This window comes from Abramis brama (genome assembly GCF_963993115.1).
Source record: "Abramis brama genome assembly, chromosome: 20".
Lineage (NCBI taxonomy): Eukaryota > Metazoa > Chordata > Actinopteri > Cypriniformes > Leuciscidae > Abramis > Abramis brama.
In genome coordinates this window covers 13899044-13913189 of record NC_139982.1, presented here as the reverse complement: position 1 = coordinate 13913189, position 14146 = coordinate 13899044, and the positions used below count along the sequence as shown (strand labels likewise).

General features: G+C 39.7%; 1 protein-coding gene across 2 annotated transcripts in view; it reads left to right on the top strand.

Moving 5' to 3' along the window:
• Positions 1-5832: 5832 nt before the first annotated feature.
• The window catches only part of LOC311071081 (uncharacterized protein), a 30536-nt gene continuing 22222 nt past the window's right edge, over positions 5833-14146 (top strand). The window contains exons 1-2 of one of the 2 annotated variants that reach the window (XM_084095289.1): positions 5841-5970; positions 12573-12688. The gene's annotated coding sequence lies outside the window, so the exon portion shown is untranslated. Of the gene's footprint in view, positions 5971-12572; positions 12689-14146 lie in introns of both variants that reach the window. The other variant, XM_084095288.1, reaches the window with a different exon arrangement.

Genomic DNA, 14146 nt, shown 5'->3' with positions numbered 1-14146 from the left:
TCATTGCCTATACCATGTTGTCATTTAGACAGCACTAGCATTCAATACTGTTCACTCAAGTCAGCACAGCTTCAGCTCAGTTAGACACAATCACCCAAGTGGAAACACTGAGAGTCAAAACTGATCACACACCAATCAGAACCTTCAATAGATAGATGAAAGGGCCAGAGTCAGTTCAGTGGGTTTTGGAACAATGGATCCAGAAAGACATGAAGGAAGAGGTTGAGGACACTGGAGTGGAGGAGGAGGAGGAGGAGAATGAGGAGGAGGAAGAGGAGGAGGAAGAGTAGATGGGAGCGGAGGAAGAGGTGAAGGAAGAGGTTGAGGACACTGGAGTGGAGGAGGAGGAGGAGGAGGAGGAAGAGGTGAAGGAAGAGGTTGAGGACACTGGAGTGGAGGAGGAGGAGGAGAATAGAATAGAATAGAATCGGGCATTTATATAGCGCTTTCATATGTACTACTGTACACCCAAAGCGCTTTACAATCATGTCAGGGGATCTCTCCTCAACCACCACCAGTGTGCAGCATCCACTTGGATGATGCGACGGCAGCCACAGTACAACGGCGCCAGTGCGCTCACCACACACCGGATATAGGTGGAGAGAGGAGAGAGAGTGATAGAGCCAATTCAATGTAAGGGGATTATTAGGAGGCCATGATTGGTAAGGGCCAATGGTGTGTGGCCATGACACCGGGGTTACACCCCTACTCTTTTACGAGAAATGCCATGGGATTTTTAATGACCACAGAGAGTCAGGACCTCGGTTTAACGTCTCATCCGAAGGAGGAGGAGGAAGAGGTGAAGGAAGAGGTTGAGGACACTGGAGTGGAGGAGGAGGAGGAGGAGAATGAGGAGGAGGAAGAGGAGGAGGAAGAGTAGATGGGAGCGGAGGAAGAGGTGAAGGAAGAGGTTGAGGACACTGGAGTGGAGGAGGAGGAGGAGGAGGAGGAAGAGGTGAAGGAAGAGGTTGAGGACACTGGAGTAGAGGAGGAGGAGGAGGAGGAAGAGGAGGAGGAAGAGTAGATGGGAGCGGAGGAAGAGGTGAAGGAAGAGGTTGAGGACACGAGTGGAGGAGGAGGAGGAGGAGGAGGAAGAGTAGATGGGAGCGGAGGAAGAGGTGAAGGAAGAGGTTGAGGACACTGGAGTGGAGGAGGAGGAGGAGGAAGAGGAGGAGGAGGAGGAGGAGGAGGAGGAGGAGGAGGAGGAGGAGGAGGAAGAGGTGAAGGAAGAGGTTGAGGACACTGGAGTGGAGGAGGAGGAGGAGGAAGAGTAGATGGGAGCGGAGGAAGAGGTGAAGGAAGAGGTTGAGGACACTGGAGTGGAGGAGGAGGAGAAGGAGTAGGAAGAGTAGATGGGAGCGGAGGAAGAGGTGAAGGAAGAGATTGAGGACACTGGAGTGGAGGAGGAGGAGGAGAAGGAGGAAGAGTAGATGGGAGTGGAGGAAGAGGTGAAGGAAGAGGTTGAGGACACTGGAGTGGAGGAGGAGGAGGAGGAAGAGTAGATGGGAGCGGAGGAAGAGGTGAAGGAAGAGGTTGAGGACACTGGAGTAGAGGAGGAGGAGGAAGAGGAGGATGAAGAGTAGATGGGAGTGGAGGAAGAGGTGAAGGAAGAGGTTGAGGACACTGGAGTGGAGGAGGAGGAGGAAGAGGAGGAGGAAGAGTAGATGGAAGAGGTTTGAGGAAGAGGTGAAGGAAGAGGTTTGAGGACACTGGAGTGGAGGAGGAGGAGGAGGAAGAGTAGATGGGAGAGGTTGAGAGGAAGAGGTGAAAGAAGAGGTTTGAGGACACTGGAGTGGAGGAGGAGGAGGAAGAGTAGATGGGAGCGGAGGAAGAGGTGAAGGAAGAGGTTGAGGACACTGGAGTGGAGGAGGAGGAGGAGGAGGAAGAGGAGGAGGAGGAGGAGGAGGAGGAGGAGGAAGAGGTGAAGGAAGAGGTTGAGGACACTGGAGTGGAGGAGGAGGAGGAGGAAGAGGAGGAGGAAGAGTAGATGGGAGCAGAGGAAGAGGTGAAGGAAGAGGTTGAGGACACTGGAGTGGAGGAGGAGGAGGAGGAGGAGGAAGAGTAGATGGGAGCGGAGGAAGAGGTGAAGGAAGAGGTTGAGGACACTGGAGTGGAGGAGGAGAATGAGGAAGAGTAGATGGGAGCGGAGGAAGAGGTGAAGGAAGAGGTTGAGGACACTGGAGTGGAGGAGGAGGAGGAGGAAGAGTAGATGGGAGCGGAGGAAGAGGTGAAGGAAGAGGTTGAGGACACTGGAGTGGAGGAGGAGGAGGAGAAGAAGGAGGAAGAGTAGATGGGAGTGGAGGAAGAGGTGAAGGAAGAGGTTGAGGACACTGGAGTGGAGGAGGAGGAGGAGGAGGAAGAGTAGATGGGAGCGGAGGAAGAGGTGAAGGAAGAGGTTGAGGACACTGGAGTGGAGGAGGAGGAGGAGGAAGAGTAGATGGGAGCGGAGGAAGAGGTGAAGGAAGAGGTTGAGGACACTGGAGTGGAGGAGGAGGAGGAGGAAGAGTAGATGGGAGCGGAGGAAGAGGAAGAGGTGAAGGAAGAGGTTGAGGACACTGGAGTGGAGGAGGAGGAGGAGAAGGAGGAAGAGTAGATGGGAGTGGAGGAAGAGGTGAAGGAAGAGGTTGAGGACACTGGAGTGGAGGAGGAGGAGGAGGAAGAGTAGATGGGAGCGGAGGAAGAGGTGAAGGAAGAGGTTGAGGACACTGGAGTGGAGGAGGAGGAGGAGGAAGAGTAGATGGGAGCGGAGGAAGAGGTGAAGGAAGAGGTTGAGGACACTGGAGTGGAGGAGGAGGAGGAGGAAGAGTAGATGGGAGCGGAGGAAGAGGAAGAGGTGAAGGAAGAGGTTGAGGACACTGGAGTGGAGGAGGAGGAGGAGAAGGAGGAAGAGTAGATGGGAGTGGAGGAAGAGGTGAAGGAAGAGGTTGAGGACACTGGAGTGGAGGAGGAGGAGGAGGAAGAGTAGATGGGAGCGGAGGAAGAGGTGAAGGAAGAGGTTGAGGACACTGGAGTGGAGGAGGAGGAGGAGAAGGAGGAAGAGTAGATGGGAGTGGAGGAAGAGGTGAAGGAAGAGTTTGAGGACACTGGAGTGGAGGAGGAGGAGGAGGAGGAAGAGTAGATGGGAGCGGAGGAAGAGGTGAAGGAAGAGGTTGAGGACACTGGAGTGGAGGAGGAGGAGGAGAAGGAGGAAGAGTAGATGGGAGTGGAGGAAGAGGTGAAGGAAGAGGTTGAGGACACTGGAGTGGAGGAGGAGGAGGAGGAGGAGGAGGAGGAGGAGGAGGAGGAGGAAGAGTAGATGGGAGCGGAGGAAGAGGTGAAGGAAGAGGTTGAGGACACTGGAGTGGAGGAGGAGGAGGAGAAGGAGGAAGAGTAGATGGGAGTGGAGGAAGAGGTGAAGGAAGAGGTTGAGGACACTGGAGTGGAGGAGGAGGAGGAGGAGGAAGAGGAGGAGGAAGAGTAGATGGGAGTATACAGTGTATGTGTGCACACACGTACGTGTGACACACTCCTGTAACTCTTCCACACCGAACAAGCAAAAGACACAAGTTAGTGTTTGACATTTTCAAAAATTTGCCTGCGATTTATTCTTTTTCAGTTTTAGAGATAATTTATTTAGTTTAAGTTTATATTTGCATTAGTTTCTTGGAAAGCTACGTTCATTTTTATTGGCACAAGAATAGCTCCATACCTGTTTATCCCTGCCCACCGATTCGCGCATTACATGAAACTCATTATAATATGCAAAACTGTTATCCAATCATAGCAGTGGGTGTTTACTTCCAAGTCTTCAATGCGGCACGCCCATAATAACCGAGCGTTTCAGGAGCTAGGCTCAAAACCAGGGTAGAAAATAGCCTATTACTTTTTCATTTTGATGTTTTTGAATGTAAAAACCAAGCGAACGTCATAAGTTGACCTCAGACATCAATATAAAAAAATTAAAAAAGCCAGTTCATGACCCCTTTAACAGATTTAAAAGCCTTCTTGCACTATTCTGCCAAAACAAAAGCTTGAGGGTTTAACGTTTAAAATAATTCAGACATATAGGTTATTAGTTTTGTAACTAACTGAAGTTGTAAAATTATTATAATTTGTGTTTTGAAGTTGAACAATTTTGATTTTGGGTGAACTTTAACGCTGTCAGTTCATGCAAGAATCAAAATAATTGTATTCATGCATGTCATGTGACCATTAACCTACATCAGAGAACCGTGACCATGCAAATGTGTTGATAAATTATGAAAATATTTACTCAAAATCTCCAGGGGTAACTCAAAAAATATGTTATGTCAAAGGGGTGCGACTTACAAAAAAGTGTGAAGCCCGTAATGTAACCCAACCCAACTTAGCATTTGCATAATGAAGCACAATAGTGATTTATATGTTGCTTGCAAAACAACATATTTTATTAGAATTCACAGGTAATTTTTATTATAAATGAATACCGAGAGATGTTTTTTCGTGCCAGATGTTGTAGTTACAGTGTCTTCCAGCAGGGACTGAGACTAACCTTGACCCATTGATACTGGTATATTTTCTATAAAATCGGGGGTACACTTTTCTCGGCCATCAAGTCCCATACATTGCAATTTTAGTGTGTGCTGCATGTGTTTTAGCAATTCATGTTTAATATTAGGCTACTAAGCTGTAGACCTATTTTTTTGTATTGGTATATAAATAAAACAACATCGATATGATGTTATACTGTCATAAGAAAATAATTAAAAATGACATTTCATCAGGCAGAAAATTAGTCAGCATAGATATGCTACTCTACACAAAATAGCCTAGAAATATTTAGTGTGCTATGTAAGCATTCAGTTGATTGATTTCCAAAATCAATGTAGGATAATTTCTGCATAAAACGTGAAAATCGAATAATGTTTCAAAAATAATTAAAAGCAGTGATTTATAACACCAATACAGAAACATTCGGCTGCCTTTAGATGGATTAATACATTTATGTTTATTTCTTTCACAACCAATTACAGATCATTTGAGTAGTTTGAAACCCTCCTGTGGTGAAATATGGAACAACAATACAAATATGTCTTGTCTGTCTTAAAACATATTGAATTATTTTTTTTTCTCAAGCAATTCCCACAACGTATATTTTTAATTACGTTTCAATATTTAATGTAGCATTATATATTAAATAGGTGCTTAGCATATTTTTTTTAGAACAGACAAATCTATCTGAAACTAGAAACATCTGCTAAGCAGCAAAACACGCAAAGGAATAAATATGCCATACATTTATATATAAACCTATAAAACACAGATATTTATTTCAAATATTAAAAGATTTATGCAAATACACCTAAACCAAATTGCTGGACAGAAATACGCATGGCCGCTAGAGGACGCTCACTGCATATAATATAATATAATATAATATAATATAATATAATATAATATAATATAATATAATATAATATAATATAATATAATATAATATAATATAATATAATTAAGCATCCTATATCTAATAGTTGAATAATTTGTATAAAATATTTATAATACTCTAAAAAAAATGTCATTGTTTAGAACATATATGAATCATATAATTCATTGTGTTGTAATAATAGGCCCAATATTATTATTATTATTAATAATAATCATCTTTATTATCATCATCATCATAATAGTCGTAGACTATATAAAAACAATTATACATTTCTGTGTTTAAAACATCTTTTAAAAACATGTCAATATTTATATATTGATTTTACATCTCGTGTGATTGTTACAGTTACACTGAAACTATTTCTTGGCTCTGATCTGTGAAGTTGAACCCCGGTCACAGGCACGCGCGCGCGCGCTCGTGCGCTCGTGTTCTCGTGCACGTCTGTGATCTGACTGACAGAGTTGAATTGGAGTCTCGTCGTCCACGTTGAGCGGCTTCATTATGAACACAGATTATTATTATTAAACAACAGCCTGTGCAGCGCAGAGTGTCTGTTTTCAAAGGTAAAAGACTTCATTTAATGCTGTTTTTATTTTCGTTCAGTTTGATGAGATTGTGTTTTACTGTCGCGTCTGTGCGTGAAGACAACTTTGAGTTCTCAGAACGTCAATTGATCAGTCTGAAGTCAGATAAAGTCTTGCTTTCAACGTGTTTCTTTTATCTAGAAGCTAGAATAGCTTGCTTTTGTTTGTAGTGTTGCCATTTCACAACTAAAAATTGCCGCTAAATAAACTTCATGTGACTTTAGTTTGTACGACATTTTGATATTTGTCCGATTGATGTTGATATATTTAGCCATGAAACATTTTACATCGGCAGATCATATTATGTCATAGATATTTATATGAATTGTAGGCTATCAGTCATTTGTGTCTTTTTAAGTGCTTTTTCATCTTTCCATTATGGATGTAGCCTACAGTAAATAAATATATCACGGGTCACGTGTCAGCTTTTTTAACCATGAGTTATACTATATTTACGTGCATTAAGGCATCTTTACACATGTCAAATTTACACCACAATGGTGGAACAGAAAGCGCTTCTAAAATGGCATTTAGGCGTCTTTATACAGGCTGTTCAGAGGTGGCATTGTTGTAACTGTATTGATTCTAGGGGCTGAGGTGGGTCAGAGCAGGCATGATTTAGTCTGGCTTTTATGCAGCATTGCATCTTTACACTGAATTGTGAGCAGGCACAGAGCAGCCTTAACTTGTCTGTGTAAAGATGCGTCAACAGACAAGTTAAGGCTGCTCTGTGCCTGCTCAAAATTCAGTGTAAAGATGCAATGCTGCATAAAAGCCAGACTAAACCATGACTAGTATCAAATCTTACAGTAGTAATTGCTGTCACTGTATTTATTCCCATCACACACATTTATTCCACCTCTGAGCATCAGACCGTCCGTGTAAAGAACGCCAGAAGTGTGAAGTGTAAAGAACGCCACCTTTGCAGTGTAAATTTGGTATAACAAATGTGACTTAAGCGTGAGAACGTAAAGTGTTTTCGTTTCAATACCCTACGCCAGAGTAGCGTTTTACATTTTAAAGGTGAATAATTGCTGGTCTTTCCCATGAGATAGTGTTTCGTGCTAAAACCTTGAACTTCAGAAGGACAGGATGCATTGTGGTCACCAGCTTACTTCCTTACCTTCTTTCAGAGCGCGAGGTGTGGCCCACGCCGGTTTCCACTTCAGTCGACTGCTCTTGTGTGTAATAACAAACACTTTGGCATGCCCTTAAATCTCCTATCGTGTGCAAGGTGCTGCCAGAAGTCAGTGGATTAGGCCTAGATGTGCTTTTTGAGTTGAACTTAAATATATTTAGAGGAAGTGAGGCGACAGAGCATGTGTTTCTGTTTCTGAAACCCTCGAGTGAGAACTAATGAACCACAATCTCACTGACATGTGTGGTCTGCTGCGCACATGTGCATCCTCACAAAGTCTTATATATACTTTATATATATATTATATATATATTATATATACATATACTTATATATACTATATATACTTACATATATATATATATATATATATATATATATACTTTTGAACGGCAGTGTATATATATATATATATATATATATATATATATATATATATATATATATACACACACACACACACTGCCGTTGAAAAGTTTGGGATCAGTATGATTTTTTATGTTTTTGAAGTCTCTTCTGCTCACCAAGGCTGCATTTATTTAATCAAAAATACAACAAAAAAAGTAATAGTGTGAAATATTATTACAATTTAAAATAACTGTTTTCTATTTGAATATATTTTAAAATGTAATGTATTCCTCTGATCAAAGCTGAATTTTCAGCATCATTACTCCAGTCTTCAGTGTCACATGATCCTTCAGAAATCATTCTAATATGCTGATTTGATGCTCAATAAACGTTTATTATTATTATCAATGTTAAAAACAGTTATGTAAAATAAAATAAAAACAGGATTCTTTGATAAATAGAAAGTTCAAAAGAACAGCATTTATCGGAAATAGAAAGCTTTTGTAACTTTACTGTTCAAAAGTTTGGGGTCAGTAAGGTATATTTTTTGGGGGAGGGTTAAAAGAAATTAATGCTTTTATTCAGCAAGGATGCATTAAATTGATCAGAAGTTAGGACAGTAAGGACATTTACAATGTCACAATAGATTCTAAATTAAATAGAACTTTCTGTTCCTCAAAGAATCCAGTTTTTTTTTTATACATGTTTCCAGATTGATGTTTCCAAGTTTTTTGAGCATCAAATCAGCCTATTATAATGATTTCTGAAGGATCATGTGACACTGAAGACTGGAGTAATTTGGAGAAAAGTATTTTTTTTTTAAACAATATTACTGTTTTTTTTTATGAAATAAATGCAGTATTGTTGAGCATAAGATACTTCTTTTAAAACCATTAAAAATCTTACAGATCCCAAACTTTTGAACAGCAGTATGTATGTATGTATGTATGTATGTATGTATATATATATATATATATATATATATATATGTATGTATGTATGTATATGTATATATATAGTCTTTAACAATTTGTATATATACAGGTGCTGGTCATAAAATTAGAATATCATCAAGAAGTTGATTTATTTCAAGAATTCAACTTAACAGGTGAAACTAATATATAGGGCTGGGTACCGAGTTCGATACTTTTTAGGTACCGACCGAATTGCCTCGATACTATCGAGTATCGAAAAATGACTTGTTTTTCGGTACCAGATTTCGATACCTAAGGGGTTAACTCGTCAACGTCAGTGCTCAAACAAATACATATGAAATGCACAACGACACGCCTAAAGTCGTTCACGCACATACACGCAAACTCTACACACACGAGACGCGCGGAACTCTCTGCGCACATACTCGTATGAGACGCGCGCGCACAGACAAACTGTCCACGCACATTTATGAGACGCGAGCACACACACACAAACTCGCGCACATACTGAGCAGTGGCGGTTCTAGAGGGGGGCCAGTGGGGGCCAGTGCCCCTGTGACAACAAGCTTGGACCCCCTTGTGGCCCCCCTAAATGTGGAGTGTGAAATAATTTTTACAAAACTATTTTTTGCTATCGTTGTTTTTCACATCCGTTATTAGACAGTGGCAACACGGAACACAAATGTAACCCTAGAGGGACTGCTTAAATCGGATCTGCAGGTTTTTTTCTATTCAGAAGTTGGTGGACGTTTTGCGCGAATATTAGTAAAGCAAAGAAGGAAATATAGACGTGAGTAAAGTTGTTAATATGTTGTATTTGTATTAAATGCATTACAGAAGTGTAACGTTAGATCAGCTAATCTTAACCTGGCCGTTTGTTAGTTTGTGGCAGTTTGAAAAAGGATAAAAATGATCAACAAACTCATGGTGCTGAGTATTTTTACTTAAACAGGGATGCAAACAGCGCGCTTTTCTGCGCCTCTTTTCACGTCAGTTTGGGTGACTTGGGTCTGATTATAATTTCACAAAGTCATCTGAAGCCATTCCATAGCTTAATGTGAGGGACAGAAGTCTATTTACATCATTAAATTAAAGTTTATGGAAACTCGTTTTCCCTCATCTGTCAATCATTCTCCATTCAGTATTCAAACAGCGCGCGCGCCTCGTCCGGTTACAGCAGGATGCACGGTAAAACTCTCTCCAATATGATATATTCACATTATAATGCTTGATCTGTAGATAAAAGGCTGTGGATTTGCATAAAATGACTTTATGTTGTGTATTTGTATTTTATGTTTGTTGCTGTTTTAAAACGACTCGCTACCCTGTGCCTGTTCACACCACAAGGACTAATCGGCATCAAACGCACAATAACTGGAATTTAAAACTTCACTATGTGAAGAAACAAATTATCAATAAACTGTTGGACAGATATAGGCTACACTAGGATTTGTGCGCTCGACATTTCTTCGCTTTGTGCCGTGAACTTTTAAACGCGCACTTGTGCAGCGCAGCGCTGAACACTGAGACTCCACGTTGCTTTGAGCACATCATGCTGCACCCGCGATGCGCATACGCGCTTTGTGCGCTCTGTTTTGAAGCGTTTCATATTATCATGGTTTTTCCTATATTTTTTATACCTAGCCTGCACAATACATTTAAAATAAGCATAATTTAATTGTATATTATATTGTATGCACTAAAGCTGGTGAAAACCTATCTCAGGTCCACAATGTCAGATGACAGATTAAGCAATTTAGGTGTTCTAAGTATTGAGTCAAGGAGGGCAAAGGCCTTAAATCTAGATGAATTTGCTGAAATTTTTTGCAAAAAAACACAAAAATCGTAGAATACAGTTAATGTGACTGATTCTGAATATGTAATGCAAATCTAAAAAATATCATGGAAATGCAAATACATTGTTGAATGATTGTAAACATTGTATTTTGCCTGTTAATGCCTACAGTGCAGTGCAGAAAATGATATGACAACAATAAGGTCTAAATGTAACTGGCCCCTCTAACAGTACAACTGGCCCCAGCTTGGCCCCCCAGTTGAAATGGTCTAGAACCGCCACTGATACTGAGACGCGAGCACACACACTCACAATACCCAAAAGATGTGGAAAAGTCGATCAAAAGTGTGGCTACATTTCTCCAGGCTCGATGCCAACAGCGCGCGATGCAGTATTTGCGGTAAAATAATTGCTGCAAAGACGGTACCGCGACAGATATGATGAAGCCCTTGACAGTGCACGGAGTAAACATAAGAGCAGAAAGTTGCTCCGTCTTCGACTGGTAAATGAAGAGATACCTTGTTGATCACTCTGACAGTGTTTATATTGCAATAATGACCTACTGAATGTACACTGCCGTTCAAAAATGTGTTGGTCAGATATTTTTTTCAGTAAGGATGCATTAAAGTGATCAAAAATTACCTTAAAACATGTGTAATGTTACAAAAGATTTCTGTTTCAAATAAATGCTGTTCTTTTGAATTTTTTATTCATCAAAGAATCATGAAAAAATATCATAGTTTCCAAAAACTGTTTTCATATTTCTGAAGGATCATGTGACACTGAAGTAATGATTTTGAAAATTCAGCTTTGACAACACAGGAATAAATTACATTTTGAAATATATTCAAATAAGATTTTAAATTGTAATACTATTCCACAATATTACAAGTTTTACTGTATTTTTGATCAAACAAATTCAGCTTTGGTGAGCATGAGCTCTTTATAAAAAAATATTTTGTACCTTATGTATATGTATAAGGAATATTTTGTTCCTTTGTGCTTTTTTTGTTCCGTTGTGCACTGGCTAAGGAGCATGAGTCAAACTGAAAAAATAAAACCAAAGTTTTTCTGAGGTAATGTGTTATGTAATCTTGTTAAAATGGATTTCATAAAATTGGTATCGAAAAAAGTATCGTTCAGGAACCGGTATCGAAATCAAGGTATCGGTATCGGTATTGGTATCGAATTTTTTTGAAGATACCCAGCCCTACTAATATATTATATAGACTCATTACATGCAAAGTGAGATATTTCAAGCCTTTATTTGTTATAATTTTGATGATTATGGCTTACAGCTTATGAAACCCACAAAATCAAATTTTCCAGCAGGATTTGCACCTGCCCACACTGCCAAAAGAGACAAAACCTGGTTCAGTGACCATGGTATCACTGTGTGATTTCATGTAATATTCTAATTTTCTGGGATTTTGATTTTGTGGGTTTCATAAGCTGTAAGCCATAATCATCAAAATTATAACAAATAAAGGCTTGAAATATCTCACTTTGCATGTAATGAGTCTATATAATATATTAGTTTCACCTGTTAAGTTGAATTCTTGAAATAAATCAACTTTTTGATGATATTCTAATTTTATGACCAGCACCTATATATATATATACACACACACATATATACATATATAAAATCAAATGTAAATTTATGTTCCTATCAGAATATTACTTCACAATTAATATGCATTGTTTAAATTGTTACTGCCTTTAGTTATTATTTTGGAATACATGTAAAAATGTGTAAACACACTAACTTCATGAAATTTATACTTGGTTTTAATAAATAGAACATTACATAGTTGAGTTGTAATGTTCTATTTATTAAAACCAAGTATAAATTTCATGAAGTTAGTGTGTTTACACATTTTTACATGTACTCAAAAATAATAACTAAAGACAGTAACAATTTAAACAATGCATATTAATTGTGAAGTAATATTCAGATTTTCTTTTTATAATAGCCAACTTATTTCCATCAGTCATCAAGCGTGGACACACTGGTCACAGACACGCAGAATTACCTTTAATTTCACCAAGCTAATCGCTCACTAAAACCCCCCACAGTCATCATGTTTTCAGCCCATTTCAAGTTTGATTTTGACGTGACATAAAGTGGCTGAGTTATTTACTTACTTTTTAATTAATCTTAAATCTATAAATAATGAACCCCCCCCCCCCCCCTTAATCTTTGCCATCAAACTCGCCGCACGCTTTTTGTTAAAAGGCAATGGGGCAAGAGAGACGCGGACTCCCGCTTTAGGAAAACAAATGACTTTTAAACTTTTTAATATCACATTCTGTAATATTTGCGTTGTTTTATTTATGTAATATCAATTATGTTCTCGTCCAGTTTTGAGGAGACACCGCCTCCCTTGCCTCCTCGGATGAAACGCCCCGGTGTATGAAATACTCTATTAGATCATCTGGGAAGAAACGAACATGTTGCAGCCTGTCATCTAATATTAGGTTTGTGGCTTTGTTTTTTCCTGCAGCTTTTAGAAAACTGTGGTTTAAAAGTGACGCGAGTCAGTTCTTGCTCTTGAAATGATCTGTCATTAACAAGTCATATTTGGCTCATTTTGACCTTCAACCTTTTAAAGATGTCAAGATATCTACAGCTGTCAAACTTTCAGCGGAAATCTGCAGAAGCTTGACGGAGAACAGCAGTTCTGTCGGTTCTTCCGCCAGTGTTCTGTGGTGCTAATGGTGGTCTACCATTTTTCATTACGGTCGGTCAGATGATAACACTGCAAAATGGTTGTGACATTAAGATACGGTTCAGGCACTCTTACATTCTTCAGCAATACACTTTTCGTTTAGCTGAGAAGGCCACTTGAGTTTTCCCCGGGGAAGAGTCCGGGGGGAACTGGGTTTATAGGAAATAGGCTGAGCTATTTTAACAGAACATTACTATTGTTAATTTGCCAGACTTGGGCAAATAACAATGAACATGTTTCTCATTGTTATGGCTTACGTATTCTGATCCATCAATTAAAATAAGATTATTTTTCAATGTATTAAAAGGTTAATTCACCCAAAAGGAGTAGCCTATACTAAGAAAATATTGTTTATTCCTTTTTTCTCTGCTCTGGAATTGGTTGACTGGCTTATGCATTGAAGTTTAGGATGTATCGGTAGGTAATAAGGCTTATGAAGTTATATTTTTAATTATTAAATCAACTGTTTGTATCTCAGGGATATTTCATAGTGTGTATCACATGCTAAACTTGTCATGACATCTGATTGTTTGAGTAGTTTTTGGCATTGATGTCATAATAATGCACTGCAAACAGTCCAAACTTGTTCTCTGCAAAGCTCAGAAGATCCATGGCATACAAACGAGAAACTTGCACGAGATCTTACAAAACACCCATTTATTTATAGTACGTGTGTTTTAATTTATTGCTTGTTTGAGTTTCGGTCAGATTTCTGTAGTTTGGCTTTGCAACTTCGAACTATGTGGTTGGACTTTCCACGGACTGTGAGAACTTCAAACCTAAAGTGAAAATGATGCATCTAAACCTTCACTTTTGTACACAGTTTATTGAATATAGCCAACATGGGGAAGTTCAAGTACTCGGTTCTCAAAACTAACCCGAAGCAGTCCATGAATGGTGATTATTCACACTTTCATGTAAACTGTAGTGCGTCTCTGGCTGTGTATTGCTCTTGTTGGTTGTTGCATGTGTGAGTATTGGCGTCTGCCAGGAAAAACAGCTGAACTGAGCACAGATCGGCGTTCAGGATCTTTCTCCGTCAGCGCCTTTCCACTGCCCTCCTGCCACTGACCTGTGATTGATGCAAAGCAAGCACTCCTGCCGTGCAAACGTTGGCGGTGGCACACCTGTATTCCTTTGGCTGAACACCAAATGGCATTTTCAACAGGATCCAACTGTGGATTTAGAGTTGGCATTTAGTTTTAAA